Here is a 12,149-nt window from a genome sequence, read left to right on the forward strand (position 1 = left end):
TTTTCCCTTGAAAATGCAGGTACAAAGTGTGGCATGAAGACCTTCCTAATCTTTCCATTTTCCAGAATCAGCACAGCTATAACTTGACAAAGACTCAATGAGTAGGATATACCTTTAAAAGTTGTATTTTTCTCTGCTGTGACAAAAGCTAAATAAATGCTTTTCTTTTGGCAACCTACTTAAAAAACTAGGATAAAAAAAACAAATATTTATTTCAAATCCCATAGAGTCTCTGAATATATTCATACTAGAAATAAAAAAAGAGGCTCCATAATTTACCTTGTGTCACTTTAAAAATTAAATACATTTGCTTTTTCATAGCAGGTATAAAAAGAATTAGATAAAGCAAACAAATAAAAAATAATAATTGAAAATAAATTAAATTAATTGTACTTCACAGTCAAAAAGACAATATAATTAAAATCTAATTTTATTTAGTTAATTAGTGTTATGGCAAACAGTGTTGTGGGTCAGCTATATCTAGTTTGGAAACAAATGCATACGATGTTACTTACAACGTACCCCTAAATTAAAGTGTTTGGTGTTTTAATTTTACGTTATAGTACCTGCAGCGGTATACTAATAACACATGTGATGGTGGCAGATAATTTTAAATAAATATGAACCTTGTGAATATTTGTTGTACATGATCTTTTTTTTTTAAGGAAAATGAATAAAAAGGATAGCCTTCTATAAAAAACAAAAAACAAAAAAGAGACGTACAAATCCTAAGCAGCACTAAAGCAGAGATTTTTTTCAGCATCCCCAAGGACTATCTTGGGGAAGCCACCCATTCTGTTTCAGAAAGTGCAGCAGGGAGGAAACTAAATAAAACTACATTCTTCTTACTGTTGCTGACCTTGCCAGTTACTGACCCTGACCTCGTGCCTGTGACATATGATTACATAGTTACATAGTAGGTTAGGTTGAAGTTCAACCACTAGGGAAATAAACATATCCCAGATATAAAACCCCATAAGACATAGTTGGTCCAGAGGAAGGCAAAAAAACCCTGGTACAATTTGCGTCAACAGGGGAAAAAATCCTTCCTGATTCCATGAGGCAATCGGATGTTCCCTGGATCAACAGTCTCTGTTATCTTTATAATAGAGAAACTTTATCCAGGAATATCCAGGAATAATAGAGGATAGAGAAACTTTATCCAGGAAAACATAGTACAGGGCTGCAACAGCAATCAGGGGAGCTGAGCTGCTCCGCTCCCCTGATTCCTGTTGTCGCCCTAGAGTATGTGTTCCTGGATAGAGTTTAGAGAAACTCCATCCAAGAACACATACAACTAGTAAGAGGCTTCAAGAGCAATCGGAGAGGAGCTGACAGCTCCGCTCCCCTGATTGGTCTTGCAGGTCCCAAAAATTCGGTCTCGCCAGCCAAATTTACAAAGGCTGTTCTCATCTACATGTTTGGTATGCGAGAACCTCCCAATTTGGCGCGAGACCAAATTTAATAAATTTGCTCGCTCATCCCTATTGGTGAGCTGTGAATAGCCTGTGTTGTGAAGATATATGTATGAAGCACAAGGGCACTCCAGTCTATTCCTCTTTTAATACAAGAAAGTACTTTGCTAGCTTTAGATATTGCAGCTTGGCATTGCATGCTATTATTAAGTCTATGATCCACCAAAACTCCCAGATCCTTTCCATTTCTGACTCCCCCAAATGTGTTCCCCCTAGACAGTATGAAGCATGCATATTGTTAGCCCCCAAGTGCATAACTTTACATTTATCTATATTAAATGTAATTTGCCACTTGGCTGCCCAATCATACAGTACGTCCAGGTCTGCTTGTACATTATAGACATCCTGTATGGACTTAATTCCATTACATAGATTGTGTCATCTGCAAACACAGAAATGGTACTTTTAATCCCAATCTCTAGATCATTTATAAAGATGTGAAACAGTAAAGGTCCCAACACTGAACCCTGAGGTACACCACTATTAACCTTAGACCATTCAGAGTATGAATCATGAATTATAACTCTATGGAGGCGGTCTTTAAGCCAGTTATCTATCCATTTACAGATTGACTTTTCTAAACCTATCAACCCTAACTTGCATATTAACTCTCTGTGGGGTACTGTGTAAAATGTGTTAGCAAAGTCCAAGTACACTTTATTAACTGCTATTCCACTGTCTACCTGTTTACTTACTTCCTCATAAAAACAGAGTCAATTTGTTTGAAAAACTTTGGTCTTTCTTGAACCCATGCTGACTATCACTTATAATATTATTTTCCATCAGAAACTCCTCTATGTGGTTCTTTATCAAACTCTCTAGGACCTTTCCAACTATGGACGGTAAACTAATTGGTCTGTAGTTACCTGGTAATGACTTTGCTCCCTTTTTGAAGATAGGAACCTCATTGTCCTTGCACCAATACATTGGTACAATGCCAGTGACAAAAGAGTCTGAAGACATTGAAAAAACTGAGCCCAGCTCTTTGAGCACACGTGGATCCCTGTTGTCCCTCGTCTGGTGAACTGAGTACCTGTGTATGACCTCTGGCTCTGTATTCTGGACTTGTCTCTGTTGGAATCTTGGTACTGCTTTATCTGTGGGCCCCTGGTCCTCTGATAGCCCTTCCCAGACACCATCCCTTGCACATTACATCCTGGGGGAAACAGTGTGCTGGGAAATGAACATCACACTGAGGCTAAGCGGGGCTTGCTTTAAGTGAAGAGTGTGGCGCTAGATTGGTGGACTGGTGTCTGGAGAGTACTGTTGCTGGACCAAGGCCTAGCAAATATCTTGTGTCTTTTTTTAAATAAATGTACATATATTTAATTAAAGATAACACCAGCATTCTCTACATAGTGAGTTATTGGTGAGTAGGGATGAGCGAAAATTTGCTCGAAATTCCGATGGGTCCGTGAAATTTCGGCAAAATTTTGCAAAACCATTAGAAATCACTAAAGGATTATCACGGCTGCATTAATAAATACAGCCATTGGAATTCTTCTGTCAGTAAGCGGTCCCCGGACGCTACAGGTCGGAATGGGGGCAAGCCAGAGCAGCCAGCCATGAAACTCACACTGTGTTCCTGGATAGAGAAACTTTATCCAGGAAAACATAGTACAGGGCTGCAACAGCAATCAGGGGAGCTGAGCTGCTCCGCTCCCCTGATTCCTGTTGTCGCCCTAGAGTATGTGTTCCTGGATAGAGTTTCTCCATCCAGGAACACAGGACTCCTGTGTTCTTGGATAGAGAAACTCCATCCAAGAACACATACAACTAGTAAGAGGCTTCAAGAGCAATCGGAGTGGAGCTGACAGCTCCGCTCCCCTGATTGATCTTGCAGGTCCCAAAAATTCAGTCTCGCCAGCCAAATTCACAAAGGCTGTTCTCATCTACATGTTTGGTATGCGAGAACCTCCCAATTTGGCGCAAGACCAAATTTAATAAATTTGCTCGCTCATCCCTATTGGTGAGCTGTGAATAGCCTGTGTTGTGAAGATATATGTATGAAGCACAAGGGCACTCCTTTCTTATTTTCCATCAGATACAGACCTAAATACATTTTTGTATAAGTGACCACTTTGCCATCTGGTTTAATGCCACAAGCACTCTCTATTTGATTATACAAAATGTGCCATCAGATCTGACTTGTACATCAAATGTAGAATCATGTTCTGCACAGGCCCTGCTATGATCCCACCTATTAGCCTGATATATTAACGTTATTATAGTTTTCTTACTTTAAACGGAGAACATGGGCCCAGGAAAGGTCCAATTGTTATCTCCAATTCCTGTGAAGGCTGACACCCAAAACACAATTGTCAACGGCATCCATTGTCTGTCTAGTCTAGATAAAGAATCTTCTTTAAAATATGTTTAATTTTCTCAGTTGTAAGCAATACTACAATTACAGGGTTAATTTATTAAATACTTTGCAAAAAACAAACTTAGCATCAATACCCTTTGAAGACAATAGTAACTCAATGAAATCTTTGAAATATAGACAGCCTGCTGTTTTTAAAGCAGAAACAAATCATCAGATCTATTTTCATGTGAGATTAGGCAACTGCTTTCAAACAACCTCTTTTCTCCTTAGTGTCCTTGGCTAAAAGAATACGTATACCGATTATTCAGCTGATGGAATTTAAACTCCATCGAGCAGCAAATCAATGCACAGACCAACATCCCATCTCAATGCTTCAGTGCTTCCCAACAGATTTATGGTGTGAATATGCAGTATACAATGCAATATCAAAAAGTAATACATAAGATTGTCTTTTTCCAGTAATATTCTGTCACATGCATTATTTAAAGAATTAGGTATAGAAAGCCAAGAATTCAAATGACATTGTTTTATTTAGTTTAAAACTTAAAATATTAGGGGATGCATTTTAAAAATGCAATTTTATTTTTTTCATGTATTTACTAACACCTAATCATTATGTTTAACTAATGCTTGAGTTCCCTCCTGAGGCCTCCTTTACATAATTATAAGCCTGTTTGCTCCAGCATTGGGTGGGAGCTGGAAAACAAGGGTCCAAAAACTGGAAACACCTTCCTAATACCTCCTATGTACCAATATTATTAACTATAACCTCAATATAAGGTGACCTTCCACTCTGACTTTTTCCAATATGTACCCCCATGTCATCCATCAATCTGCCCTGGATGATTAATGAACCACTGTGCTTTCCTATAGGGTAGAGCACTACAGGGAGCTGCTCTCTCATTCGTCTTCCTCTCTCCATAGAACAGAGCAGAGCTGTGAGTACAGTGCTTGTTAAGTCAACTGTTACTGGAAATAATCACAAAAGGGTTGGTTCCAGATACAGAAATTTGACATCTGTATGGGGCTTTAGTAAGATTTATAAATCAAATAATTTCCTATATAAATGACTTAGACCCAATACAATTAAATATCAAAACAAATTGAGTAAAAAAGAGTAAATATTTCCCTAAATCTTTCCCTTCCTTACAGCCATCACAATTGTCCGCTGAAGTCTGAGAAGAAGACACCCCCGGGGAGCCACCTTCTGTGTCCCCTGCTACTCTTTTTAGTTTCTCTCCCTAACTTTCACATCACTTCTAAGTTCTGTGGTGATGACACAGACAGCCCTTCAAGATTTTGACTGCTTTGCTTACATAATATTTTTCTTGGTTTTAAATTGAAAGATTTGAGAGTAAGATTCTATTTAAAAATAGCCATGGGGTTTTCTTCTAACATGTACCCTGACTGATGCTAAAAAGTAAATTTTTATGGGACTTTATTGACTTTATTATCTTGTTGTAGATTTATGTTTGTCCTATGGCATATCTGATGTGTATGCCATCTTTCTATTGTATTACTTTACTGGGATTTTATAGTAGCTGATAGGTATTAGTCACAAATCAAACAACTTGCATTGATTTATTATTATAATAAGTACATCTTAAATGCTAACACATTAAAAAAGAAATCAGAAATAGTGTTGGCTCTTGCAGTGCTGTGAATGTTGCCTGGATTCCTATCACTTTTTTATCTTACATCTAGTGAACACATGAGTAAAGCTGCGTACACACTTCCAATTTTTATTGTTCAAAATGAACGACGAACGGTCGATTGGGCAAAAATCGTTCGTAAAAAAAGTAACCAACGACGCCGACGAACGAGGAAAGTCGTTGGAAACGACCAAGGCTGGAGAGAATACACTTTCACCAGTGAAGCTGGGTGATCCAGCAAACCTGGGATGGATCTAGTCCAGAATTGAAAACATTTGCTAACAAATAGCTAATGACTTAAAGGAAATCTATTCCAGGTTTTCTGTTTCACCCAGCTTCACTGATGAAAGTGTATTCTCTCCAGCCTTGGAGAACTTTAATAAATCAGGGTCAATGTCAGAAGTCGAAAAGAATGCTTGGTTATCATTCAAAGCCATTTCAAGTCAAGGACTTTCTTGGAAACATACGAGCAAATAATTACACAGAAATTGTCCAGAAACTCTTGGAGAGCTACAAAATGCTTGGTTGCAATATGAGCATCAAGCTGCAATTTCTGCATAGCCATCTTTCTAACTTCCCAGAAAACCTTGGTGCAGTCAGTGATGAGCAAGGTGAACGATTCCACCAAGATTTGAAGATCATGGAAGGACGGTATCAGGGTAGATGGGATGTACATATGATGACTGACTAGTGTTGGAGCATCCGGTGGGATTGTCCCAACACTGAACACTCCAGGAAAAGCTATAAGCAAAAAATTTTTACCTTAACCGCTTACCCAATTAATTTTCAAATGTTTTACTGTAAAAAAAAAAATATAAAGTAACAATAAATTATTTGTATGAACAAAAGAACTTTAAATAAACAGTACATTCAAGTTATTATTTCACTGTATGTAAAATTTGTATGTTTTTTGACAAAAATGGAGGGTACCCTGTATCCTAAAAACTGGATGTGATAGCAAAATACTGGGGTCATTTCTGGATTCACCACCCAAAAATTAGTAAAAAAACAAGTGTAAGATCTAACTCAACAAAAAATGCGTTCCCCAGTGTAATGATACCCAAAACTAAACATTTAAAAGGTCCTATGCTTTTTCTCACTCTCTGCTGAATATTGCTGTGATCAAGCTTTCTGTGTAATTTATTTTTATCTTGATCTTTACTGTATGTATAACAAGCTGTTGTTTGAGTTTAGTGGCCCTTTAACAAGTATTTTCTTTTTAAAATGAATCCTCAGCTATATTCTTTTCTAATAGATAGCAATAAAGCATATTTTTCTCCTTTATAAAGCTCTTACTGTAATGGTGAACAAGACAATATATCTAGCAAGGAAAGAGATGCCAACTCCTACGCATATTACATTTTTCTATGATTCATCGTTCCGCGGACCACAGGCTGTGGCAACAGATCATCTCCGTAAATGTTAATTTGTAGCCCTAAATGCAACAATTTGTAGGAATGGAATGCAGTAATAAAGATCATGTGTTAAATATATTGTAACACAGAATATGTCACAATAGTTTTAATATTTATTACCTAAATATTTTTTAAGAAAAGACCATATTTTATTTGGAATCAGTTAAAGCAGACCTTTTGCATGGGAAAGCCAGGTTTGACTTTTGGTAGATCTTGCCATGTGATTAAAAAAAAATTAAAAGAACCTCAAACATTTAACCCCCAGCTACATCAAGGGTGCAAACATGCATATGAATATTTAATATTTACATTTTCAGCTAGCAAATGGAGCAGTAGCATTTTTTTCATATGTTTACTTGACATACCTGCCTACTCGTAACTCTACTATAAAATCCCATTTTCCAGTGATCAATAGTTCAATAACCCCTATTCTGTTCAGACAGTGACATATGGAGTTTTAATCAAATAGCGAAAATCTGGAATCAATCAGCTTGTGTTATGTTCATCCATAAAAAATTTATAGATTTCATTCAAATATGGTAAAGTTTTCCTTTTAACTGATATTTTATTCATTAGTTGAATTTAAAGTGCTTATTAGATAGCTACCTATATTCTTCATTATCTTTAGATGGAATAGATGGAGTTTTTCTGCAAACTTTTCGATTCTGATCTCAGCTATAGGCAACTAGTACTGAAACCTCAACGTGGCCTCTTAGCCCCCGAATTAGTTCTTTAATGTGACGGGAGCCTTTAATTGCTAAAAGGTAAGCTAAAGATGGTAAAGTCAGGATGGAGCCAAGCTCTATTTTTTTGGTAACAATCAGCATTTGCAGATATATTCAGCAGCTTATGGATCGTTTCAACTTAAAGTGGAACTTTCAGTAAAAAAAAGTGTTTATGACTGTGATGTTGGTTTTTAATGCACATAAAATATTTTAGGACACTATTTGTTTCAGAATCTTTTTTTTCTTCATTTCCCTTCTCTAAAAAACTGGTGCGTCTTATGGTCCAGTGCGTCTTATGGTCCGAAAAATACGGTATATATAGGGAGGTTAATATATTAAAGGGTTAGCCACCCTTTTATATAAAGGTCCATATATAGAACAAGGCTCTAAGCTTCTGGTACTGCTGTAACTTGCAGGCAGGTCTCATGAAAGTGTTCAGGAGCCCTTCGTCCCCCACTCCACAACATTCTCAACCTATTTCAGAAGGAGATGGAGGCAACACAGGTCAAAAATGTCATGGATCAGGAGGGACTTGTTGTGTCTAGATTTATTCCTGTTTCTGCAGGCATGGGCCCTAACAGCAGACGTGCAGCCTAGGACACACCAGCAGAACATCTGCTACATTCAAAACTGCTTATGCTGGCCATGGTTTTATTACTTAACTAATAAATATTTCAACATGATTAAATTTGCCTCTTATTCCTATTTTTATTCGGAGGTCATATAGACTAAGGCCATTTTAAAACAACATTTTTTGATACTTTGCTTTAGGAAAAATTTGAAGTCCAGCTTTTTTATTGACGTGGGTAGGATATTTAATTTATGTCAGGTTTTCATTCCTGGAATTGGAATTATTTACAGGAACAATAAACGGCTTTTTCATTTTTGTACTTCTGTGACAGAGGATAAGCTAAGGAGCAAAGACAACACAAAAAGTTCCACACAAAATGTTTATTCAAACACAAGATTTAGGAATCCAGACGTAGAAAAATGTAATCAGGAAATATACCTCCTCATGCAAGTTAAACAGGCGCGCTTTCAAAAGAAACCAAGGGGAAAAAATCCACAACATGCGCTTTATTCAGATATGGATAAAACATTTTAAAATGTTGGCAGGGCCCTGCACAATGTTAATAGCAACATTTCTAGTTTTAATTTTAAATAATAGAAGAAACTATATTAATGTTTGGGTTGGGTTTATCTATGCAAGTATTTCAATTTAGAATAAATTATATTATAACTGGGTATAATTCAGCCAGCTGTAAAAAAACAAAAAAAAACTTAACAAGATTAGAAATAAATACTACTTCCACAACAAATGATTTTACTTTGTCTAACATTATCAAGAAGCAAAAATTAGCTGAAATCCAGAGCCATGGAATAGCTTTTAGTGATCCTTGTTTAATACATTTTTATATGTGTAACTTCAACTTCAGGATTTTTAAACCCAGCACTGGTATGTAGTCCACTTTCTTTTTAAGGGACATAATTGGACAATTCATTGACAAGATGTTTCCTTGAGATGTAGATAAATTTCCCAATATTTCATTACCAGTTAAGCAGGTTAAAAAAAACATCAAACAGATAGCAGAAACATTACGTGATCACGCCACTTACCAAGAGACTTTAAAAACCACAGTAGACAACTGTGTTGGATGATCACAAAATTCTTTCCATAGTAAAGCCAATAAAAAAAAATCTAACCAAGTTGAGGACTTCTAGAAGGTACCCAAGAATCCACAATCAAATCAAATTGTGGGGAACCATAATGTATGCAGTCAAATGCTGAAATCCCGATAGGCCAGCACTTCAAATTACAGATGTATTATGACCCGAAAAATATTGTGAAAGCACCCAAGAACTGTTATATTGCTTTCAAGTAAAATATTCTTCAAAGACCTGTTCTCAAACCCAAAGAACCTGATCTCATCCCCACCCAGCTGAACACATCAATTCCAATGAATAAGCAGCAACAGAAGACAGCTACGTAAAGATTTGGATCACTTCATATCAAAACCAATATTTGATAATTTCCATTATTATCAAGACTTCAGGAAGTCAATACTGCAAAAGTATTGAAAATGATCATTATAATTATGGCTATGTTATCCATTTTTTTTTTGTTTGACCCCTTAAATAAAAACTGGAAATCTGTAGTGTATGATCACATCTTGTTTACTTTATTTATGATCTAATATGGTGGCATAAAAAAACAAATTTATGAAAATGGCACCACTGTCCAAGTATTTATAGGGCTAACTATATATCCTTTGTAATATTACCCCCCCCCCCCCCCCCCCATTTTAGTTTGAATATTCACCTATTTATTAATACATTAATGATTTCACTCTTTTTTCTTTGTCCCATAAAACATTTTATCCTTTGTCTCATAAAACAACACGATACAGGATAATTGAAATGAGATCCCTAAGTTCAATACAAATGCCATACATACATCATGTATCTCATGTATAATAGTACAAGAATTTTCTCTGAATCACTTAGAAGAAGTTCACAAGGACATTTCCACCCAAACACATTATGCTTAAATTCTATGACATTTGCTTTTGTTAAACATCAGAATGATTCTTTTACAAAAAGCTATAATTCTTTTTTTAGGAAAAAGCTGTTTTCCCAATCCGGCAAAACGTTTTGTCTTCTGCTATAATAAACTGACTTTTATGCATAGTATAAGAATTAGTCATCAGTATTCTACAATTACAAATCAAAGTCATGCTCCTCAGCTGTGATGTGCAACAAGATCTGTCATCTACATTAGCATTTTGAGAATGGGAAGAAATTGGTGTGATGACTGTGAATTAGGCATATAAGATGCCAGGAGATGTAGCAGCTTAAAATAATAGAATCTCTTATTTATTGATCTTGAGCAGTGTGTAGACCCTAACATTTGTCTGTTAATGTACCATCATCATGGTTTGCAATATAAAAGTGACACTTGAAATCCTGACATTTTGGAGAATGACCATTGGGGTAATCATGTATAACCTTCATATATACCTTTTATGATTCTGGTGCAACCACTAACACTGTTCATTTACGTACAGTATGGACAGTTGTATGTTTCAGGTGTACCTGCTAACACTTTCATTAGATTCTCCAAACAGTGTCTACAGTTGATCATTTTTTTGTGTTCAGTTGTAATTCTTTTTCCTTTAGCTAATTGCAAGAACTGGGACAGAGGCTGCATTGTTTGTATTTGGAATAATTGCATTGTAGTAAACATCAATAAGAAGTGATGGTATTCCAGCTAGTAATATTTTAAAAGCCTGAACTCAAGCAAAGGAACAAATTGCATATAATGATCATCAGAAACATTTGAAACATCTGAGAATCACCTCCTAATAGCAGGGTGTGCTAAGAGCAAATGGGCAGCTCTTCCGGGTTCCAGACTTCATGACAGCCCCTTGGGAATCACAATGTTCTACAATACTGTACTCATCATATATATAAAGATAAAGTGGGTCACAGACAACCAGCAGAAAATGTGGCCAGTAACACACAGCTGATAGCAAAAACTCAAGACTGGTCTGCTAGCCACTTTCATATATTTACCCCCCCCCCCACACAGCTCTTTTATGGACTGATTGGGTAGTCCCATTAATCCTTGGTGGTCAATATTGCTCACTTTTGGGAATCCTGGTTTACACAGATAATGGGCCTGATTTACGAAAGCTCTCCAGGGCTGGAGAGGATACACTTCCATCAGTGAAGCTGGGTGATCCAGCAAACCTGGAATAGATCTAGTCCAGGATTCAAAACATTTGCTAACAAATAGAAAAATACTTTTAGGAAATCCATTCCAGGTTTGATGCATCACCAAGCTTTACAGATGAAAGTGTATCCTCTCCATCCTTGAAGAGCTTTAATAAATCACACCCAATGTATACATTTACCATGTACTTTTTTCCAGTTCTGTGTTTTGTATATAGTATTATGCTTTTTTATCCAGATATTGTCACTGATCTTTGGGCTTAGAAGGTAATATACTATCCCCACTCAAAGAATACCATCTCTAAGCAATGCCCTATCACACCAAATTGAAATTACATACAATATACCTGAGCTCTTGAGTCTTTCTTACAATGACCTGCGATGGCTTTGTATCTTGGAGGTACATCCAGTTAAGTTTAATTTCAGTAATATGTGACATTATATAAAAAGGCAGTATTAGGAGTCTATAACAGAGTTATAGTTAGGGGTGAATTAAGTCATTTTTGTGTGAACTTAAATATGATCTTTGACGGCTTTTAGATACGGTCTATGGGCAATAAAGTTTGCACACTCAAAATACCATACTAATATGCTCCAGTCACAATTTCCCATTGACAGCTTTAAAATTACCTTTCCAAAGTTATAAATTAAACGGGACAAGTCATTTTCATTAATCCTTTCAGTTGTGCCTCCAATATGCATTTTCATATAGTAAACTATTCCAGGGCATATAAATGCCATTTTATACAGTATTCTTATCTTGTGCTTAAAGCTACACTTTAGGCTTAAAATATTTAATTAACCTGTCATTTGCAAAAAGTATA

The sequence above is a fragment of the Pyxicephalus adspersus genome, chromosome 10 (genome assembly GCF_032062135.1).
Source record: "Pyxicephalus adspersus chromosome 10, UCB_Pads_2.0, whole genome shotgun sequence".
NCBI lineage: Eukaryota > Metazoa > Chordata > Amphibia > Anura > Pyxicephalidae > Pyxicephalus > Pyxicephalus adspersus.